This window comes from Schistocerca gregaria, chromosome 2 (genome assembly GCF_023897955.1).
Source record: "Schistocerca gregaria isolate iqSchGreg1 chromosome 2, iqSchGreg1.2, whole genome shotgun sequence".
NCBI classification, from domain to species: Eukaryota; Metazoa; Arthropoda; class Insecta; order Orthoptera; family Acrididae; genus Schistocerca; species Schistocerca gregaria.
In genome coordinates this window covers 62,001,774-62,015,895 of record NC_064921.1, presented here as the reverse complement: position 1 = coordinate 62,015,895, position 14,122 = coordinate 62,001,774, and positions in this window count along the sequence as shown.

Sequence of the window (14,122 nt, the reverse complement as noted above, 5' to 3'; positions counted from 1 at the left end):
CTGGGTGCTTAGTAAAACCAGTTGAGTGCTCCTGCTGTCATAAGAATCGCACCGCAGACCATAAGTCCAGGTGCAGGTCTATCGTCTCTAGCACGCAGACGGGTTGGTTGCAGGCCCCAAGTGCCCTGCTTCTATGTAGCACACGTCCGTCACTGGTACCGAGGCAGAACCACCTTCCCTCAGGAAACACAATAAATGTCCATCCTGCCCTCCGACGAGATTTCGCTGGACCCACCAAAGTCACAAATAGCGGTTGTTTGGAGTCAGTGGAATACACGCTGCAGGTCGTCTGACACAGAGCTGTCGGTGAATTGAAGCAGTGCGTTGCGTCACTGTGGTACCAGCTGCTGCCAAAATTGCCGCTGCGTATGCACTACAGGCGCCAGAGCCATACGTTGAACATGATGACCTTCCCTCTCGACAGTGCTACGTGGCTATTCGGAGCCCAGTCTTCTTGGCCCGTACATTCTCGTGACCAGCGCAGCCAGCAGTCATGTAGAGTGGCTACATTCTTACCGCCTCTCTGCAAAATCGCAGATGGAACATCCAGGTTCTCGTCGCCCCATTAGACGACCTCGTTCAAGCTCAGTGAGGGTGCTGAAATGGCGTCTTTGTCACCTTACAGGCTTTCTTGACTAACATCAACCCACCACGTCCAAACTCTAAGGTAACTAACGATAACAAATGTTTACAGCGTGTCTGAAGAAGCAATACGGACTTTCATCCTCATAGTGGCACTACTAGCGCCACGCTCGTGTGACTGTTGCGACATCTAACAGATGTAGAAATACGCCTATCAACTTTCGTCGATGTCGTACAACGCCTTGCTGTTGAGACTTCTTCTTGCATCATTGTAACTGCGAAGTTGAATGAGGGAAGTAGTGTGTCGTGAACAGGACATCGAAGTCAGAATGGTGCTGTAGAAAGAGGCATTTCGAAAGCAGTAAAGACTTAATTAGTGATCTGAACACAGAATTAAGAAAGCGACTCGCAAAGTGCTGATACGGAGCATGGCCTTGTACAGAGTGGAAACACAGACACCGAGAAAGGAGGGCGAGAGCAGAATTGAAGCTTGTGAAATGTCATGTGGATGTAGCGCAAATGGAAAAGATAAGCTTTACTGATAAAGTCAGTGTGCCGTGCTGAGGCTCGCGTTGGTGCCGTGTGTAGGTTTCTGCCAAACCGTATAGTTTAGTTGGCATGGTGGCGTTGTTGTCTTCTTCTCGTGTTCACTGGCGCCACTCGTTTTCGTAAGCGTTGCCTGTCCGCTAGTGGCAGCAACGGCGCTTAACGATATGTAGTTCTGCTGCCCTGTCTTTGGGGCAGTGGGGTGTGAGTGTAGAGTTCGGTTGGGGAGGCAGGAGCAGCGAGGTCCGCGCAGAGCGACAACACGCCGGCACCACTGGCGGTGCGCGTGGACTGCCGGATCGAAGGGCAGTGGTCACGAGGGTGCACGACCTCGTCCAAACCGGATCCTGCATGTTTAAGTTGAGTGCATTGCAATTGACGCAGAGAAACCTCCACCATTGTGAAATCCCGCGATTCTCCAGTGACTTGCTTTCGTGTTGCTGCTCGTAGTGCCGCCATGGCGAAAAGCAGTGAGTGGAGTACCTGGGGAAGGCGCATGTGATAAGCCTTCCTGAGCTTCTAATTACTATTTGCTATTTTCAGCTTCTTACATTGTTCAACCAGCGGTATTTTTCTGTCTTGTGGGGGGGGGGGGGGGGTTAGTGTATGTAACGGCAATGTACATTTCCTAGCCTTGCCGCCACTGTCCGGTGAGGCGTGTAAGTTTCACAGCTTCTGATTGTAGGTTGGGTGGCGTTCTTCTACCTTAGGGGGAGTCATTCCTTATTGTTCCGGTAGCTCTAAGCACAACATTCTGCAGGCGGAGCCACATACCGCCAGTTCCAGCTTTAGCGTAAGTTTACATCTTGCATTTGTTTTGTTGGATGTCAGGTAGCGTCACCAAGATTACCACCAGTCGCTCGTTAGACCGCCACTAGTCCGAGTTACCACCTTGTGATTCGAACACAGCTCTTGGCTGCCTTTCTCTTCTCTCGCGTAACTGTTTTTGGTGTGACGTAATCTTGGAGCACTGTCTGTCACTGGCCTTTGTGTTTTGTTTTATTATTATATTACTAAGTTAACATCATTTGTCTCACCTGTTTGTTGAACTATTGCTTGTTTTTTGAAAATTAATCTTTGCTATGCCGCTTGTCGTTTGACAGTTCTTGTTGTTGTGGTCTTCAGTCCAGAGACTTGTTTGATGCAGCTCTCCATGCTACTCTATCCTGTGCAAGCTTCTTCATTCCCCAGTACCTACTGCAACATACATCCTTCTGAATCTGTATAGTGTATTCATCTCTTGGTCTCCCTCTACGATTTTTACCGTACGCACTGCCCTCCAATACTAGATTGGCGATCCCTTGATGCCTCAGAACATGTCCTACCAACCGATCCCTTCTTCTAGTCAAGCTTTGCCACAGATTTATCTTCTCCCCAGTTCTACTGAGTACCTTCCCATTAGTTATGTGATCTCCCCATCTAATACTCAGCATTCTTCTGTAGCACCACATTTCGAAAGCTTCTATTCTCTTCTTGTCCAAACTACACTCCTGGAAATGGAAAAAAGAACACATTGACGCCGGTGTGTCACACCCACCATACTTGCTCCGGACACTGCGAGAGGGCTTACAAGCAATGATCACACGCACGGCACAGCGGACACACCAGGAACCGCGGTGTTGGCCGTCGAATGGCGCTAGCTGCGCAGCATTGGTGCACCGCTGCCGTCAGTGTCAGCCAGTTTGCCATGGCATACGGAGCTCCATCGCAGTCTTTAACACTGGTAGCATGCCGCGACAGCGTGGACGTGAACCGTATGTGCAGTTGACGGACTTTGAGCGAGGGCGTATAGTGGGCATGCGGGAGGCCGGGTGGACGTACCGCCGATTTGCTCAACACGTGGGGCGTGAGGTCTCCACAGTACATCGATGTTGTCGCCAGTGGTCGGCGGAAGGTGCACGTGCCCGTCCACCTGGGACCGGACCGCAGCGACGCACGGATGCACGCCAAGACCGTAGGATCCTACGCAGTGCCGTAGGGGACCGTACCGCCACTTCCCAGCAAATTAGGGACACTGTTGCTCCTGGGGTATCGGCGAGGACCATTCGCAACCGTCTCCATGAAGCTGGGCTACGGTCCCGCACACCGTTAGGCCGTCTTCCGCTCACGCCCCAACATCGTGCAGCCCGCCTCCAGTGGTGTCGCGACAGGCGTGAATGGAGGGACGAATGGAGACGTGTCGTCTTCAGCGATGAGAGTCGCTTCTGCCTTGGTGCCAATGATGGTCGTATGCGTGTTTGGCGCCGTGCAGGCGAGCGCTACAATCAGGACTGCATATCACCGAGGCACACAGGGCCAACACCCGGCATCATGGTGTGGGGAGCGATCTCCTACACTGGCCGTACACCTCTGGTGATCGTCGAGGGGACACTGAGTAGTGCACGGTACATCCAAACCGTCATCGAACCCATCGTTCTACCATTCTTAGACCGGCAAGGGAACTTGCTGTTCCAACAGGACAATGCACGTCCGCATGTATCCCGTGCCACCCAACGTGCTCTAGAAGGTGTAAGTCAACTACCCTGGCCAGCAAGATCTCCGGATCTGTCCCCCATTGAGCATGTTTGGGACTGGATGAAGCGTCGTCTCACGCGGTCTGCACGTCCAGCACGAGCGCTGGTCCAACTGAGGCGCCAGGTGGAAATGGCATGGCAAGCCGTTCCACAGGACTACATCCAGCATCTCTACGATCGTCTCCATGGGAGAATAGCAGCCTGCATTGCTGCGAAAGGTGGATATACACTGTACTAGTGCCGACATTGTGCGTGCTCTGTTGCCTGTGTCTATGTGCCTGTGGTTCTGTCAGTGTGATCATGTGATGTATCTGACCCCAGGAATGTGTCAATAAAGTTTCCCCTTCCTGGGACAATGAATTCACGGTGTTCTTATTTCAATTTCCAGAATGTTTCACTTCCATACATGGCTACACTCCATACAAATACATTCAGAAATGACTTCCTGACACTTAAATCTATACTCGACGTTAACAAATTTCTCTTCCTCAGAAACGCTTTCCTTTCCATTGCCAGTCTACATTTTATATTCTCTCTACTTCGACCGTCATCAGTTATTTTGCTCCCCAAATAGCAAAACTCATTTACTACTTTACGCGTCTCATTTCCTAATCTAATTCCCGCAGCATCACCCGATTTAGTTCGACTGCATTCCATTATCCTCGTTTTGCTTTTGTTGATGTTCATCTTATATCCTCCTTTCAAGACAGTGTCCATTCCGTTCAACTGCTCTTCCAGGTCCTTTGCTGTTTCTGAAAGAATTACAATGTCGTCGGCGAACCTCAAAGTTTTTATTTCTTCTCCATGGATTTTAATTCCTTCTCCGATTTTTTCTTTTGTTTCTTTACTGCTTGCTCAATATACAGATTGAATAACATCGGGGATAGCCTACAACCCTGTCTCACTCCCTTCCCGACCACTGCTTCCCTTTCATGCCCCTCGACTTTTATAACTGCCACCTGGTTCAGTACAAATTGTAAATAGCCGTTCGCTCCCTGTATTTTACCCCCGCCACCTTCAGAATATGAAAGAGAGTATTCCAATCAACATTGTCAAAAGCTTTCTCTAAGTCTACAAATGCTAGAAACGTAGGTTTGCCTTTCGTTAATCTATTCTCTAATATAAGTCGTAGGATCAGTATTGCCTTACGTGTTCCAACATTCCACAGAATCCAAACTGATCTTCCCCGAGGTCGGCTTCTACCAGTTTTTCCATGCGTCTGTGATGAATTAGTGTTAGTATTTGCAGCCGTGACTTATTAAACTGATAGTTCGGTAATTTGCACATCTGTCAACACCTCCTTTCTTTGGAATTGGACTTATTATATTCTTCTTGAAGTCTGAGGGTATTTGGTCTGACTCATACATCTCGCTCACCAGATGGCAGAGTTTGTCAGGACTGGCTCTCCCGAGGCTATCAGTAGTTCTAATGGAATTTTGTCTACTCCCGGGGCCTTGTTTCGACTTAGGTCTTTCAGTGCACTGTCGAACTCTTGACGCAGTATATATCTCCCATTTCATCTTCTTCTATCTCCTCTTCCATTTCCATAATATGTTCCTCAAGAACATCGCCCTTGTGTAGACCCTCTATGTACTCCTTCCATCTTTCTGCTTTCCGTTCTTTGCTTGGAACTGGGTTTCCATCTGAGCTCTTGATATTCATGCAAGTGGTTCTCTTTTCTCCAAAGGTCTCTTTAATTTTCCTGTAGGCAGTATCTATCTTACCCCTAGTGATACATGCTTCGACATCCTTACATTTGTCCTCAAGCCATCCTTCCTTAGCCATTTTGCACTACCTGTCGATCTCTCTTTTGAGATGTTTGTATTCCTTTTTGCCTGCTTCATTTACTGCATTTTTGTATTTTCTCCTTTAATCAATTAAATTCAATATCTCTTCTGTTACCCAAGGATTTCTGTTAGTCCCCGTCTTTTTACCTACTTGATCATCTGCTGCTTTCACTTTTTCATCTTTCAAAGCTACCCATTCTTCTTCTACTGTATTTCTTTCCCCCATTCTTGCGAATCGTTCCCTAATGCTCTCCCTGAAACTCTCTACAACCCCTGGTTCTTTCAATTTATCCAGGTCGCATTTCCGTAAATTCAGACCTTTTTGCGCTTTCTTCAGTTTTAATCTACAGTTTATAACCAACAGATTATGGTCAGAGTCCACATCAGCCCCTGTAAATGTCTTAGAATTTAAAACCTGGTCCCTAAATTATATATTATAATATTATATTAAATTATATAATCTATCTGACACCTTTCAGTATCTCCAGGCTTCTTCCATGTATAAAACCTTCTTTTATGATTCTTGAACCTAGTGTCAGCTATCATTAAGTTATGCTCTGTGCAAAATTCTACCAGGCGGGTTCCTCTTTCATTCCTTAACCCCATTCCATATTCACCTACTGCGTTTGCTTATCTTCCTTTTCCTACTGTCGAATTCCAGTCACCCATGACTATTAAATTTTCGTCTCTCTTCACTATCTGAATAATTTCTTTTATCTCATCATACATTTCATCAATCTCTTCGTCATCTGCGGGGCTAGTTGGAATATAAACTTGTACTACTGTGGTAGGCATGGGCTTTGTATGACAGTATTTTTGCTAAATTATATTTGCTAAATTTTAAATAATTGAAATTATTCGCGTTTAAAGGCCTTCAGCCGTGATTGTGGTTAGTTGCCTTGAAATTCTGATTGCGACCACATTGGATTGATTTCCAAAATTATTTGCTGTCTGTATTTTATGTATTAGTTAAATTTTGAATAACTGCTATTTTTCTCATTAAATGTCTTCAGCCGTGATTGTGGTTACGCGCCTAAAAAGCCTGATTGCGACCTGATTGGCTTGTTTTCAAAAAATTATTTCCTGAAAAAAAATGAGTGAAATTGCAAAGCAAACTGATAGGAATTGATTCGGGCCCTGTCCACATTCGTAACCCAGTCCTGCTTTCCTTAATGACCAGAATTCAGTCAGGAGTGACAAGGTGGTGAGAAGAGTTCGATGAAATCGGAGGACGGTGACGACAGTGAAGAACAGGAAGCTAGTGTGGGCAGGAGATAATTCGAGACAGGACTGCCTTCTAGTAGAGGCAGTAGAAGGTTTTATTCCGGGGAAGAGAGGGAAGGCAGGGGAACATACCAGACTTGTATGACGTCAGTGGACCGCAAGGAGGGTACCGAAAAATTAAGTAGAGGATAAAGAAGCGCAGAGGGCTACGAATTGTAAACATGCTGCAAGACCGATAACGAAATGATGAGGATTCTCATTCATCGGATATCGTGTTCAACAGGGCAGCTTACAGTTCACTCGGCGCGCCGCTGTCGCGGTGTGTGACGAAGATGAGGAAGAGTGGAGTGATTGCGCGCGTTAAGCTATGGTGATGCCGTGGTTGTGAGCGGCGCTACCTGGAAATACGAGTGTGTAGAATAGGTGGTAGGCTTTTCGTGCGGAGTGCTGTAGCGGCAGGGGGCGAGTACTCACGCGACGCCAGCAGCAGCAGCAGCAGCAGCAGCAGCAGCGGCGGCAGCGGCAGTCCCCGCGGCGGCGTCATGCGCACCGGCCAATCACAGCCCGAGTCCCGCGGGGCGTGGCCACCGCCGCCTCCTCGCAGGCTCTACGCCGTCGCCACAGCAGCCGACAGCGACTTTCTTCAAAGCCGACCCGAGGACCGGCTGTTGTTCCGCTCGCTCCCGAGAAATCTACAGCCCGGAGTGTGGATGCGTTGTCGGCGGAGAGTCCCGGAGAAGGAGGCACCACAGACACCGCGGGAACTTTCCACACGGCGAGCTCGTCCCTCGGCGACGCACTCGAGCAGCTCGTCCGGTCACCCGGGCAGCTGAGGTCTGACCCGGTCACAGCTGGGAGGCGGTACGCCGGTCGGCGTCTGCTCGCTGGCTGCGGATCGCGCGTGGCGACGCTACTGGCTGGAGGCTACGCTACGCTACGCCGCTGCCGGGGTGCACGGCGCGCATGCGCGCCTCGCGCCTCCCGCACTGCGCGTGCGCTCCTCGCGTCGCCCCCCGCCGGGATGTGGCGACGGCGGCGCGGGTTGAGGCGCGCAGCCTCCGGCGGCATCGAACGCCTCCCAAGGCCAAGAAGCCGGCCGAGGGGTCTGGCGGAGCAGCGCCGCTCCAACCACCCTCCACCCACGCTGCGAGTCTTGCGTGGCGATCGCTCCGCAGCTCCCGGTTCTGCCGCACAAATCTCCTAACATAATCTACCAGCATAAGGTCGCGTCTCTTTCATAGAATACTACGTACCCAAGTTATTGTGACTCGCTGCAACTAATAGCACTAACCTCACTACGTGATCAAAAGTGTTGTGGTTGGCAGAAGAGCCAACACCGTGTTACTAGAGGAGGCCGAAATGCACGCGTTTTAGCTCACACAGGCTGGCGTGAGGAGGGAAGAACTATACTGACGAGAGGTCTGGAACATGACAAGGAATTAAAGTTCAGAAAGCGGGCGTAGCTAGTTTAATACTTAACTTTAATCCATTAATGATGAACGTCGCTCTTGATGGCACATGATTCACAATATTATCTGTTCAGAATAGTAACTGAATATGCCGCCTTGCTAGGCCGTAGCAAATGACGTAGCTGAAGGCTATGCTAAACTGTCGTCTCATGAGAGCGTATGTAGACAGTGAACAATCGCTAGAAAAGTCGGCTGTACAACTAGGGCGAGTGCTATGGAGTCTCCCTAGACCTGCCGTGTGGCGGCGCTCTGTCTGCAATCACTGTTAGTGGCGACACGCGGGTCCGACGTATACTAACGGACCGCGGCCGATTTAAAGGCTACCACCTAACAAGTGTGGTGTCTCCGCAAAGGCAAAGGTCCCGAGTTCGAGTCTCGGTCCGGCACACCGTTTTAATCTGCTAGGAAGTTTCATATCAGCGCACACTGCGCTGCGTTCTAGAAACATCCCCCAGGCTGTGGCTAAGCCATGTCTCCGCAATATCCTTTCTTCCAGGAGTGCTAGTTCTCCAAGGTTCGCAGGAGAGCTTCTGTGAAGTTTGGAAGGTAGGAGACGAGGTACTGGTGGACAAATGTTTTTCCCTAATGTCAGTTTTTCCTATGAGGAGTATTTAAACCGGTAGAGGAACATTTCTGTGGCGGCAAATTAATTAAACCAACAAACACTTTTCCATTTTTTTATGACCAAGAGACAACACATTAACACAACCCAATTTCAATTACAATACATTTTCAACAGTGCCTCCATTGACACGTAAACAAATGTTACACCGTCGGATCATGTTCTGTCTGACACGGGCAAAAACCCCTGGAGTATCCTGAATTGATCCTGCGGCTGCTACTATCCATCCATCCAGATTCTCTTCTGATGCAACAGTAAACAAGGTTGTGCATCCCTCCCCACAAAAAAAAAAAAAAATCCAGAAGGGACATATCTGGGGATCGAGCAGGCCACGGTACAGGACCACCTCTGCCAATCCACGTTTTTTTGGGAACTGTCGGTCCAGGAATCGACGCACACGACGACTGAAATGTGCCGGCGCCCCGTCATGTTGGAACCACATGCGTTGTCTTGTAGGGAGCGGGACGTCTTCCAGCAATTCTGGCAATGCTCTGGCGAGGAAATTGTAATAGTGCTTGCCATTTTATGGCCTAGGTAGCAGTTACTGCCCAATCAAACAGTCCCCAACAACACTGACCCACACATTAACGAAGAACCGCACTTGATGAGCGCTAGCAACTGTGGCATGTGGGTTATCCCCACTCCATATTGAAGACTACATCACGCCCGAACGTTGCTTCATCGGTAAACAACACAGAGGATGGAAATGTAGGATGCATTTTACATTCTTCAAGGTGCACTACTGCACTGGTGGAGAGCAGTTGCCTACAACTGAAGAGCGTAATACCCTCTCTAATAACTGAAGATCGTAATACGGCCTCTAATAACTGAAGAACTGAAGAGCGTAATACGGCTTCCGCCGGCTTAAATAATCCTCATAGGGAAAAATGACATTAGGGAAAAATATTTGTTTTTATGTCCCCTACAACCTTCCAGAGTTTGTCGGTTTAAATACGTTTCATCCTGTAGGATTGAGGTCAGGACTCTGTGCAGGCCAGTCCATTACAGGGGCGTTATTGTCGTGTAATCGCCACAGCCTGTGCATTCTGAACAGGTGCTCGATCCTGTTGAATCATGCAATCGCCATCCCCGAATTGCTCCTCAACAGTGGGAAGCCAGAAGGCGCTTAAAACATCAATGTAGGCCTGTGCTGTGATAGTGCCACGCAAAACCACAAGTGGTGCAAGTCTTCTCCGTGAGAAACAATACCACAGCAACGCTTCCGAATTTTACTTTTGGCGCTACACACGCTGGCAGATGACTTTCAGCGGGCATTGGCCATACCCACATCCTGCCATCGGATCGCCTCATTGTGTACAGTGGTTCGTCACTCCACACAACGCTTTTCCACTTTCCAAGTTTTCTCACGTCCTGCCTAACTTTCACAGCACTTGCAGCGGATCCTGATGCAGGTTTGGAATTCCTGTGTGATGGTCTGGATAGATGTCTGCCTGTTACACATTGCGATTCTCTTCAACTCTCGACGGTCTGTGTCAGTCAACAGACGAGGTCGCCCTGTACGCTTTTGTGCTGTACGTGTCCCTTCATGTTTCCACTTCACTATCGCATCGGAAGCAGTGGACCTAGGGATGTTTAGGAGTGTGGAAATCTGACGTACAGACGTACGACACAAGTGACGCCCAATCACCTGACCACGTTCGAAGTCCTTGAGTTCCGCGGTGCGCCCCATTCTGCTCTCTCACGATGTCTATCGACTACTGAAGTCGCTGATAAGGAGTACCTCGCAGCAGATGGCAGCAAAATCCACCTAATATGAAAAACGTATGTTTTTGGGGGTGTTCGGATACTTTTGATCATGTAGTGTATTTATTGTAGTTGGAAGCTCAGGGACGGAAGCTACAGTTATAAGTCTTCCGTGTGACTGGGCCACTTCTCGAGGGAAGTTTTTTTCCTGCGTAGTCTAACCAAATAAAAAAAATTAAATGTTATTTTACCGTATGAACTCGGTTGCCTTAATGACAGTTAGTCAAATGTTTTATTTTACTATCGTAAACGGTTTCGGGCTATCATGCCCGTCTTCAGATGGCTAATATTTTTATTTACACCCACGTTTTGACCAACAGCATGTTGTCTTCTCCCACCCTCCAACTTTTTAATTTAGTATTTCCTGCAACTAACTCATAAACCGTAATGACAATCAAACGTATGTATATATAAATGTGACACATACATATCTACTTTATAATATGTATAAAATGCAATCAGTTGACTCTAAAATAATCGGTCAAAAATTTTCAGTGACAGTAACTTTATTCTTAGAGCGTAAACATTTTTTTCTTATCAACATATTACAATTTGCACATCCCACACATCATCGTTGCTCTGTTTGCATCCTTGGTTAATTTTTAATTAATCATATCTTCTTATCTCTGCTTAATGAGAATCTTTGTATTGTACACAAAAAGATCAAGTGTATACATGTGTTATGCTGACACTAACATTAACGATATTAAGAAGCGTGCCACTGTAATTTATTCGCAATATGTGTGTTGTCTGGAATTCAGCAACATATACCTCGACCTGGAAAACCCCATCGACCACACCAAAACAAATCGCCATCTACTGTAACTTACGTAAGTGAATTCAAATTTTGCATTATATATGAATAAATGCAAGCACTTTAGCGAATTGTTAGTAATGAAGTAACTTATAAAGTGGCACTAAATACTCAAATATTACAAAAATTTGTAAACGTCCCCCAGGCTGTGGCTATACAATGTTTCCGCCGTATCGTTTCTTCCAGGAGTGCTAGTTCTTCAAGGTATGAAGGAGAGCTGCTGTGAAATTTGGAAGGTAGGCGAACAGGTACTGGTGGAAATGAAGCTATGAGGACGGGTCGTGAGTCGTGCTTGTGTTGCTCACATGGCAGAGCACTTGCCCGCCAAAGTCGAAGGTCCCGGGTTCCAGTCCGGCATACAGTTCTGATCTGCCAGGAAGTTTCATTTCAGCGCACACTCCGCTGCAGAGTGAAAATTTTATTCTGAGTACTCAAATATTCTTGCACAGTGTAGGAGTATGCGACATGCTTTTGGTCAAAACACCTGTGTAAGCAAAATTATGGCCCATCTGAAGATGGGCATGGTAGTCCGAAACCGGATGTGGTACAAAAATAAAACAGTTAAAAAGTATTTGTGCCTCGTTGCGTCTTCACCAAATATTTTTTAAATTTTTGAGTTTCATGCTAAAATATTGTATATAGTGGGAGATAATGATTACTTTTATCTAGCTGCAGCAATGAAAATCTACACGTAGCTGGAATGCGGTCGTTCTATATCCTCGTTTCATAACTTGTAATCAATAAAACTATCTTTCGTATGAAATGCTAATGAAATGAAACATTGTAATATTTCATAATTTATGTGAACAAATGTCTTTCATTAAATAGGTCCTCTTCAAGCCAAAGTTCTCAGTGCTATCAGCTTATGGGATTTGAACAAGATCATTGAAAATATTTGATCATGCCACCTATCAGGAAAATCATCGAATTAACGTAATGTCGAAAACTTCACAATGTCTCTTCAGATATGCAGTGTGGTTAAATGTCGGTGAAGCCGACTCAAAACTGTCCCACAAGAACCTCGTCCTTAACATATGCCCACTTGTCTCACAATATTTTTTGAATTAAGTTGTGACTGGCATTGCACAAATAATATACACGACTTGAATACCGCTTTGCTTTCGAATTATGTTTTCAACATACACTTGGATTAATTCAGTAATGAACAGTAATAAACTAAGGAATGCTATCCGAACGCGAATGAAAATGCGAATACTAATGCAAGACTCTACATTGTTTCGTCACGTACACATTAATAGTGACAAAACATTGGCATCACGTTATGACCTAGTTTGTGTTGGGTCTCTACGATTTAGTTTCTCCTTGCTCTTACATAATCTCAGTCACTGTACTCCAATATTAAATGTAATTACTTATTCGTAACTAAGAAAACCACAAAAACTACATAAAAACTCTTAAAGCTAAGAAAAGAAGCGCCATAGTAGGCTGATTCCTTGTTCTTTCTTCGTCATTCCTCGTTAAAAAGCGCTTTTGAACCTGTAAGTGAAGTTCTGTAGCTGGCGAGGAAGTTTTGTTAGTAGTGAGGTGCCAGGTTACCAAAAAAGGAAAACTAACAGAAAAGACAATTTATTTCTCAAAAATTGTACTCCAAATAATTGAGTGTTTCCTTAGCACGTTTCTAGTAATTCTGAGAAGTTCAATAAACGCAAGTAAGTGAACGGTAGCGCAGAACTGGGCGAAGTCCCCAGGCTAAGGTATTCGTATATTTTTGATGCTGAGTGGCAATAGGTAGGAATCCGTAGAAGTAAGTCTTTATAATCTGCAACTATTGAAGTATAATATTGAGTGGTTTGATTACATCTGGATCCATTTCAGTACTTGAAACAATCCAATTTTCACAAAGTGACAAAATGACCTCTTGCCCGATATGAATGGGCAAAGCAGCCACATAGGTCAAAACTAAAAAATTAGGGATGAAAAACTCTTAATAAAAAAACTAAATTTGTTTAATTTGAAAACATGATTGGAACTAAATTATTTACACTATTCACAAATAAAAGTCAAACTGTTTCTGAATTCCCTAACAGAATTCGTAGTCCAGAGGGAGCACAGCTGGCACTAAATCCACTGCTATTCTGGCTTCGATGTTTGAAATGTTTCTCCGTAGTACAAGTAAGTACTCTCTGTATTCATCGCTGTCGTCGAAAAGAGCTCTTCTGCGGTTGCGTTTCCTGCTCTTCGCAATCATCTTTTTTACTGCCTTTCTTCCCTTCGGCTGCTTTCCATTTTTCCTTCTTTATATAATCTTTTTCTTCTCTTGCTTTATTTGTAGCTTCTACGACACCTTCATAAAGACTTGTAAGTAACGCTGAGGAACCCTTCTGCCGGCTGCTGCTTTGACGTTTTCCGCCGACTCAAAGTGGCACCGCCGCCGGGTGGTGCAACTTTGGCTGCATTGACGCCATTACACAAAAGCTGTGTACCCTCTAATAGCACGACGGAAATTTCAATAACTAAAGTAGGATTTTGGATTCAACATATGACACTTTCAACACAATTTTATTAAACAGACATAAGTCTCACTCTCACTCCACAGTAAATACACAAACTGATCGCTAACCTTACAACAGGCTAACTGAAATCAGCTAAAATATTATAACTCTCAGGAGCGGCACAGCAAACTCATTAGGCTTCTTGGGTGACTGGGCCCGCCAGGGAGAACAAATAAAAGAAATTTCCACTCTACGACAGCACCCTATAGCCGCCAGGACCCAAATGGCCACTTCCCCCGTCATGGCCAGTAGTAGTAGTTGCTTTTTGTAGAAGGATATAGGACATGT